Source organism: Poecilia latipinna, unplaced genomic scaffold, assembly GCF_001443285.1.
Source record: "Poecilia latipinna isolate Pla-1442-1.1 unplaced genomic scaffold, P_latipinna-1.0 Scaffold464, whole genome shotgun sequence".
Taxonomy (NCBI): Eukaryota; Metazoa; Chordata; class Actinopteri; order Cyprinodontiformes; family Poeciliidae; genus Poecilia; species Poecilia latipinna.
Window position 1 is genome coordinate 289,148 of NW_015113080.1, and position 8,768 is coordinate 297,915.

General features: G+C 38.6%; 1 protein-coding gene across 1 annotated transcript in view; it reads left to right on the forward strand.

Annotated features, from left to right (window-relative positions):
- LOC106951555 (glutamate receptor ionotropic, delta-1-like) overlaps positions 1–8,768 on the forward strand; it is a 234,350-nt gene that overhangs the window by 195,134 nt on the left and 30,448 nt on the right. The gene's annotated exons all lie outside the window — the stretch shown is intronic.

An 8,768-nucleotide genomic window follows, 5' to 3' on the forward strand; every position in this document is an offset into this window, starting at 1 on the left:
GAAGTGGAAGTGAAGCATAAACAGCTCTACAAATGAGCTAATCTTATTACATGTCATTACACAGACTGTGAATAGTCTGAGCGATAGTGAGATTATTTAGATTTTGTGTCTTTGCAGTCCACATGTGATGACTTCAGGAAAATTTTCCTGAAGTCATCAGGAAATGTTGACTTCAGGAAACATTTCAGCTCCAGCTGACAATGTGTTTAAGTTGCGTGTTATGTAATGCATGCATTAAAAAATATATATTTTATGGGGGAAGTTATGTTTTTATTGGTTATAAACTTTACAGACAGAGAAAAATGTCACACCTTCGTTTCATGTGCAGCAGACACATTTTTCAAAATATGTCTGTATCTCTGAAGGAAACCCCATCATTCGCAGAACAACAGCATGTCAGGCTCTGTGTCTCCGTCTCCAGCTCATAATGACATTTGGAACATCATTAGCAGAGCCTGACATTTCTGCCCCATCAAAACTGTAAATTTGAGGGTAAATAGCAGCCTTATTAAATGTCAGAAAACACTAAAGTTATTGAGCTGGTGTGAAGATTCTCATAAGAGAAGATTAAAAACTATTTTTGGGAAAGATTGGGGTGACGTGATTGGCTTGTCTGGAGACGAAGCAGATCCTTGAGAAGGAGCTTGAAATTATTTTATAAAAGTGTCCCGTTGAAGAGCGATTTGGAAATTATTACTACAATATCTTGTCTGACATAAATAGATTAATTCCATCATGAATGAGATTTGAATTCAGTTGGTGCGGTTAGTATCTTTTTTTTTTTTTTCTGGGTTGGGACTTTAGGTTAGGTACAGCGGTGAGAGCCACATCATATGTGTTACAGGTTTTTAATAATTCAGTTTTTTGAGGATTTTCAATTTGCAGATATTGTAGAGACTGTAAGGAAAAGTTCTGAGCTGCTAATTCGGTGTCCTTTAATCTCTGTTTCGTCATGCAGTTTAGCACTAAGCAAAGAAGATGAGCATGAAGATGCAGAATATTTCAGAAATAACTTCCTGATGTGCAAAACAATGTGAAAATATCCTGCTCTTAAAGCTCATTAACTCCTAAATGAATCAAAATGAGTTGAGTAGAATAAATGTTTTAGTAAAGCGAACATGCTGGTCTGTGTGGGAAGCAAATTGGCAGAAACATATTTTGTTAGCTGGAGATATCTGAGGTTTCAGTCTGCTCATCATATGAATTTGGTCTTTTAATTTGAGCCATGATACAACATACAACTGCAAAGACGTTTGGAATTATAGAGTTGAATATATGCATTCGCCCTAATTTGTTTTGTGTTACTGAACAGAATTTTGAACTTACAAGATCAGAGCATGTTACCTTCTGGTTATTGAATGTTCAAATGAGAGTTTATTTATACAAGACGAGAAGAATTTCTTATGCGGCACTCATTAGATCACCGATTTTTGAAATAATTGCATGCTCCGAACCTGAAAATCTTTTCTAGTGGATTTGTACGGATTGGTAAAAACTCTTGTAAACAACTTTAGGTTCCATTACCATGTTTTCAGTCAGATCTGTAAGAGGAGGACAGAGAAGACCAACCCAGGAAACGACAGAGCTCAACTCAGCCATGAATGGAAACTGCTGGAACACCAGCGTCATTGTCCACAGTGGATACATTTTCATAACACAATAATCTGAGAGAGTGCCGACCAAGAAATGACGCGAGAGCTTGAAAACTGGCATCTTCAAGTTATTCTGAAAGCTCCAGCTGCCCACGTGGAACAGTCAACCGAATTCTGGGCAAAAGTCTGATGATCGGACGGGTCAAGCCAGAGAAGAAGAGTCAAAGAGGAACTACTGTTAGCATGCTGGTGGCACCATCATGCAGTCGGTCGGTTTCACTACCACTTGCACAGTTGTGTTGAGTAGCTTTTTGCGGTTTAGCATTCACCCAGATTTTTTTCTGGGACATAAATGCTACTTAAAACTAGTGGCAGGTGTTTGCAAAGCAGCCTGACCCTGGAGTCGGTTTCCACTGTGTCTGTTCATATCTACTTGGTTTTGAACTATTCAAATTGACAGTTATAAGGATTTTTAAGGGGATATCAAGTGCTCACAGATTTTAGCTTTATGTCTGTAACCTCTGTGAATATCAGGCGTTTCATTGTAATGAAAACTCACTGCCTCCCAATTCTTCAACTTCAGTTCAAATCCACAGCAAAGATGGTTTGGAACGTGAACACGTTTTGGTGTTTTGAACGAGTTAAACCCCAAACGTACATCCAAACTGCTTTTGGACAGGATAAACCCAAATGAGATTAAGCTTCAAAAATCAGACTTCTGCCCTGTTGAAAGATTGTGAACTGGTTTTAAAAGCCAGGTCCATGGCAGGAAACCAACTAGTTTAAACTAACTATACCACTTTTTTATAGAAAATTGGTCAAATATCCAGCAAGAATGATGCCGGAAGCTTGTTGCAGGAGTGTGTGGTTGAGTGGGATTTTTCTAAGGAGCATTTAACTGTGTGTATAAATTGGTGCTGAATGTCTTGTTATTATAACCCTTTAGGATACAGAAAGCTGCTCCATATCCTCTCTGATCTGGCCAACTTTGTAGGTGGATGGTAGGACTTGGTCATCTAATACCTTAAGTCTCCCTGTCTGAGGGCTCAGTGGCTCGGCAGCTGTTTACTGAATTGAGTCACATGGCTCGTGTGGAAAATTTAGTAGCTATTCCAACAACTTTTCAGAAATTATTTCTCCAGAATTTGTGCTGAAAAAGAAAATAATGTTTCTTTGCAGACCAAGAGCAGGATTTTTACAGTTCTTTCTGGTGTTTTTCTTTGGTTGAGGTTCAGAAAACAAGACTTGTCTTTTTACTGACGGCAGTTTTCTGAATGTTTATGTGGATGATTGAAATGTGGATCAATCTACCACAAGAAAAAGGAGCCATTTCCTCCTCTCTGGGTAAAAGCTGCGTCCTGCTCTTTTTTTTTATTTATTACATAGCTTATTTTTCTTCTATGGTCATGTTTTATAAATTACATTATGTATGCAAAATATACCAACAAAAGAAACTCTGAGCGGTCTATGATTTGTTTGAGAGATTTAAGAAATAAAATGAAGGAACTTCAAACGAATGAATCAAAATCCTAAATCTCTGTTAGTTTAAGTTTTTCTTTTCTGTATTGATTCGGTGTTTTGAAGATGTAGTTTCATAGTGTGAAAACTTCAGTTGGCGTTCATTATAAAGCTGGATATCAGAGAGGAGACAAAAGTTCTGAACAACATGTGAGCCTGTTCTTTTAAAGACGGCTCACACAAATGAAACCCGCTGCGTTGAATCTCAGAAACTTGGAGAGAGCTGCAGGAGGCGGAAAATTGAGGAGGAGGGAGAGGAGCGGGAGGGCTGCTGAGCGTTTTTGTAATGTTGGAAACTACAAAAGTTTTTTTTTTTTTTTTAATCTTAAATTCACTTTGTCTTGAAGGAACATTTGTCTTTTGCAAAGCAGAGCTGGAACAGTCTCTGGTTTCACAGATTTGATTTTATTTTTTAACCAAAAGAAGGAAAAAAAAGAGGCAGGTGTTTTTTATATATATATATATATATATTTGAAAGAGCAATCACAATACTTTTGAAGTTTTAAAGACTTTATTTAGCAAATAAATCAATGTTGTGGAGAGTAAATATTTGCAGCATTGACTATTTATTTTAGCCTTAATGTTGTTATTGGATACATACAAAAAACGGAGCAGAAGCACTCATGTTCATCGGCTACCACAGTTAGAGGTTTTGCACTTCTGCCAACGGGACTCTGTGTTACTCTCTTCAGAAAGAGACATCTTGAAGCATGAAATGCACTGAGAGGTTGTTCTCAAGCTGAAATGGAACTGTTACAAAAAAATAAAAAATTGTTTTGTTCAGTTCTCATAGTTTCTCTCTCTCTTTTCACGGTAATTTAAAACGAAAACGATCCGCACCGTTACCAGAACACGCGAAGTTAGAAAGCGGCGCCAAAGCAGCCGCTTCGTCATGAAATCTTTTCCACCGGCGAACCTAAAACGTCTTTCGCAAGGTAAAACTTCAGGTTTGCTGCGGCTGCCTTGATGAAAACTAGCTGAATGTACAAATGAATGGAGTTTGACGACCTTCATCATCGCAGTGCACTGGCTGAACCTCGCTGACTCAATGTGCTCAGTTGGATGGTAATTGAATGTTCCAGAAGCCAAACTAATTAGGATCTGTGCTGTATTGAAAGCATTCTGTCTCTGACCGCAGCGCGCGGTCAACGCCGCTGTTTTGTGAAGTAAAGCAGGAAAAGATGAAGGCTGCGATAGAACAGAGATGCTCCAGTAATCAGTCCATTAATCAGAACAGAGCTTCTAATTTTTTCCAAAGTTTCCAGTTCGTAGAGCTCTAAATGTTTGTCCTACACAAGACAGACTGACCAGAGGTCTTCTACTGAAAAAACAAACTCGAATGCGTTTACCCAACAATGTGATTTTGTACTTTACATTAAGAAAGGTTTAGTAGTTTGTTTAATTAAAAAAATGATTATTCCAGCAAATGCTACACTGCAATATGATAAATGAGATGTCATGCTATGTAGAGTTGAAAGCAGATTTTTAAGTAATTTGTGTAAAAAGACTCACAGCTTCTCAAAGAAATACTGTACTTATAATACAATACATTTGTATAGCCGCATAAGTTCAACAGTAGCAATAGTTCATCAAAACTTTATTTATTTATGTTATTTAGTTTTAAAGTAATTATCTGGACCTAAGTAGTTGTATTTCATTAAGTCAACAATGAATGTCATAGATTTTTTTTTTTTTTTTGCTGCGTCAATAATTGTAAAATTTATAAAAAGTAACTGCATATTTTTTTTTATATTATCAGACAATAACTCTCCATGTCTTCATGTAAATCTTTAAAAAATAAATAAATAAAAGATTACATACTTGAGATCTTTTACAAAAACTTCTTTTTCCTGGTTGGATAATAAACCTGGACCACGTTTTGCCTCAGAAACTCCGTCTCACTCCTGCGTCTTCAACCATGTCAAGTGTCCTCAAGTGTCTGCACGCCGGCCTGGTGCCACATCAAATGCAGCGTTTTATTTTCTTCTCGTCGCCTTCTGATAAAGCCCCCAGCGGTCGAACATCACAGCCCTGCTTATCTTCTGATTCCAGCGTCGTCGGTTCTGCAGCCGTATTTACAGTCCGGGCCGAGAAACAAACACGCCTCATGGCTCCGAACCGCAGGGTCAGGAGCAGCTAAACGCCGCTCGATATTCATGACCAAACTGCCCAGCTTGGCTCAGAGTAGTGATTAGCTGATCTGAAGTCTGGTCTCTTCTGCTGCTGCAGGTGCTGAAAGAGAATCATTGATCTGGGAAGTCTGAAGTCTTTCCAAGTCTGGAAGGTTTTCACGTCCTCTGTTGTGCAGGCAGTCGTGAAGTAAAGACGCCCTCTGGGGAGCGTTTTAACTTGAACTCGGGACGCGTCGGAGCAACTCCTGCATCAGAAACAAGTGTGAAACTGTAAATCATAGAGAGAGTCGAGGGTTTTTACATCCCTTTTAATTCAAGGACTAGTAATGACTAAAGTGCATGTTTTCTTTTTAGACAAAAATCCCTCTTAAATATGCTTTTGTATTTATTTCTATTGTATTTAAATCACTCCACTTTTTATAAGTGTTCTTTCTTGATAAGACTCAAGAAACAGGTAATCTAACATGACTGTAAAAGAAGTTAAATACCTGTTTCAGAGACACATTAGAAGATGTTGAGCTTTTCTTCTCTTATGTATTAATTCCCGACACAGACATAGGAACTGCTGCATTAATTTGTTTTTGTTGGTCCAGTGTAGAGATGCATAAAAATCCTAAGAGATGCATCTTATTCGTCATCTTCCTTGAGCTTCTCCCTGTAGGGGGCGCCACAGCGGATCATCTGGTTCATCTGTTTGCCTTTCCTCTGTTCCTCCTCACTCTGTGCAACATCCTTCGAATGGCATATCCAGCGTCTCCTCTTCTGCACATGTGCAAACTTTCTCAGCTTCATCTGACTAAAAGCCACTGCAGATCACGCTTCCTCAGATATAAATCAGCAGTTTATCACTTGCCTGGTTGCTTCCAATGTAAGTTATTTATTTGGACTGAGACCACCCTTCCAAAGATAATCTGGCCATTTTTGCGCCCTGCATAGGTCAGCCGATCAAAGCTTTTCTGAGCCCACCCATACATATTTCCTTTTTTTTTTCTTCTTTTTTTATTAAATGTGTCCTTTTGGTGATGCTTTGATTCTACAAGGTAGCAGCAAAACATCACAGAACTAATTTGGCCCTAGTAAGTAAAAAGCAGAAACCAAAATCAGATTTTTTATTTATTTTTTTATTAATCAGGTTATATCCTGCTGTGTAAAGTAATCTAAACCAGACTTGAAGTGTCAGCACCACATTGAATTTACCAGCAACAGAGGGAATATTGTCACCATGCCATGGTAACTCTGGAGGAGCTGCAGGTTGGACAACCTGTTGATAGGACAACCGCTAATCGGGCACTCGACAGACGTTGCCTTTTTGGGAAGCAGGGCAACAGGAAGAAACAAACCGTCCACTTGTTGAAACATGAAGGGAATCTGGTCAGTTGATGGGAAGAAAACGGGACAATCCTGGAAGAAATCTGCAGCATATTGGACTGTTAAAAATTTAATCCGCTGACTATGAAGAGCAAGCACATCAGTGCTAAAGCGATAATGAACTCCGGATCGAGCTTCGGAGGGAAGTCACGACACAGCAGACTTTTGTCTCATCTAACGGACTGTGTTTCCACAGGCGAAGGACGACTCTCATTTCTTTTCTTTTTTCAAATAGCTGAAGCTGTAAAGGACTTTGTGATCCTCTGAGACCTGAGGGAGAGACTGATTTAAAACTCAAATGTTTCTGCAGAGGAAGAAAAAAAAAAAAAAAAACATCTTTCCCAAGCTTGAATGCTCGAGAACATTTCTGACAGAACCTTCGCAGCTCAGGTGCATCATCATTCATCCGCCGCGTGTGTAGCGAATGTTATCTCTCATTTTCCATCTGCTACCTGTTCCGTGACGCACGGCCCGATCCCCTTTTCTGCCTCCTCTCCTCCCAGTATCAAATTCAAGCTGACATTTTCATCAGCGAATCCCCGTCACTGTGTTAAGGATGAGGAGTCGGAGTGCGCGGCGCGGCCCCGCAGAGCGAAACAGTGAGCACTCAAGACGGGAGAAGTGCGCACGGTGCAGACTCATCGCCTGCAGACTCCGGCAGAAGGGAAACGTCTCCTCTTTGACTGACAGCCGTTGCGCCTTTCGCCCAGATGAAAAATGCCTGGAGGATACTTTATCTCCCAGACTGGAGGATTTATGATCGGTCAGAGCCGAGTGCCGTCCTCCTCTTTGGTCGCGTAACGGAAGATGAAACAAGATGTCTACTGTTCCTCAGAAATGGTTGTTACTCAAGCAAAATTAGGTGCATCATTAGTCATGTAGGAAACAGGTTGGGGACCAAGACGGGACTGGAATTAAGGAAGCACATAAAGGCCATTACACCATTTTTTTTTTTTTTTTAATAAAACCTCTGAGACTCATTGACTCAACATTTCCCGTTTCAGGTCAGATAGAATTACTATCATCATTTGATGAATGCCAGAAGATTAAGATTTCTCTCTCTTCCTGCTTCGGAGTCAAAAGTTTGAATTGGGTCAAGCATTTTGGGTCCAAAGATGTATCTCAAACATTTGCCGGATACTTGGTCTGACAGAGCTTTTTGGTCAGGTTGGTTACTCTCCTTGCTCTCGCACATCGCCTCAGCTCTGCCCACATGTTTCCTGTCGGACCGAGATCAGGGATTTCTTTTGGCATCTCCAAAACATTTACTTTGTCTTTAAGTCACTTTTAGCTAATGTGGTGGTATGCTTGGGTGTCACTATATGTTTGGAAGTCCCGTTTGTTCCAAAGTCTAAACTTCCTGGCTGAAGTCTTAAAAAATGCTGCCTTCCTGTCTCTCCTGCAGCAAAGTACTTACATGAAGGAGGATCTTCTCATGCATGAACATTTCTCTCTTTTCCTTCCAAATGGAGAAATTGTCAATTTAGGTTGATCAGACCACAAGATGCGTCTCTGAAAATTAAGGTCTTTGTTCCTATCTGTATTTGCAAGCTGTCATTTGGGTTTTTTTTATGTTGCTTTTGAGCTCATTTCAGCACATGAAGAAATTAATTAAAAAGTTTTATAAAGTAAAGCAAATATCTGATTTAATCAATGTGACATTTTTTGACCTTTTTTTGTTTGTTTTTTTGGTGATGGATTCAGTTGAATTTGAGTTTGTGTGGCCTTGAATATTCTGTGTCTGTCTTTTTACTTTTTAATTAGCTTTTGGGGTTTGCTTTGTGGTTCTATTAATTAAAAGTACAAAATAACACAATGAATTATTATTATTTACATCCTTGCTCCTTGTTTAGGCTAGGGGTACTATCAATGACAGGCAGGAATGAAATTATTATGGTAAACATCCTTTGACTAGTTTATTATTATCATTATTATTATTATTATTAAAACTGGACTTTTTTTAGTGAAAAAACATTATTATGCATAAAATTATTCACTCTGCATTCATTGTTAATGTATAATTATACACAAAGACCAAGTGTGACACATATATATATATATATATATATATATATATATATATATATATATATATATATATATATATATATATATATATATATATATAAATTTTTTGTTTTTGTGATTTTCAGACTGT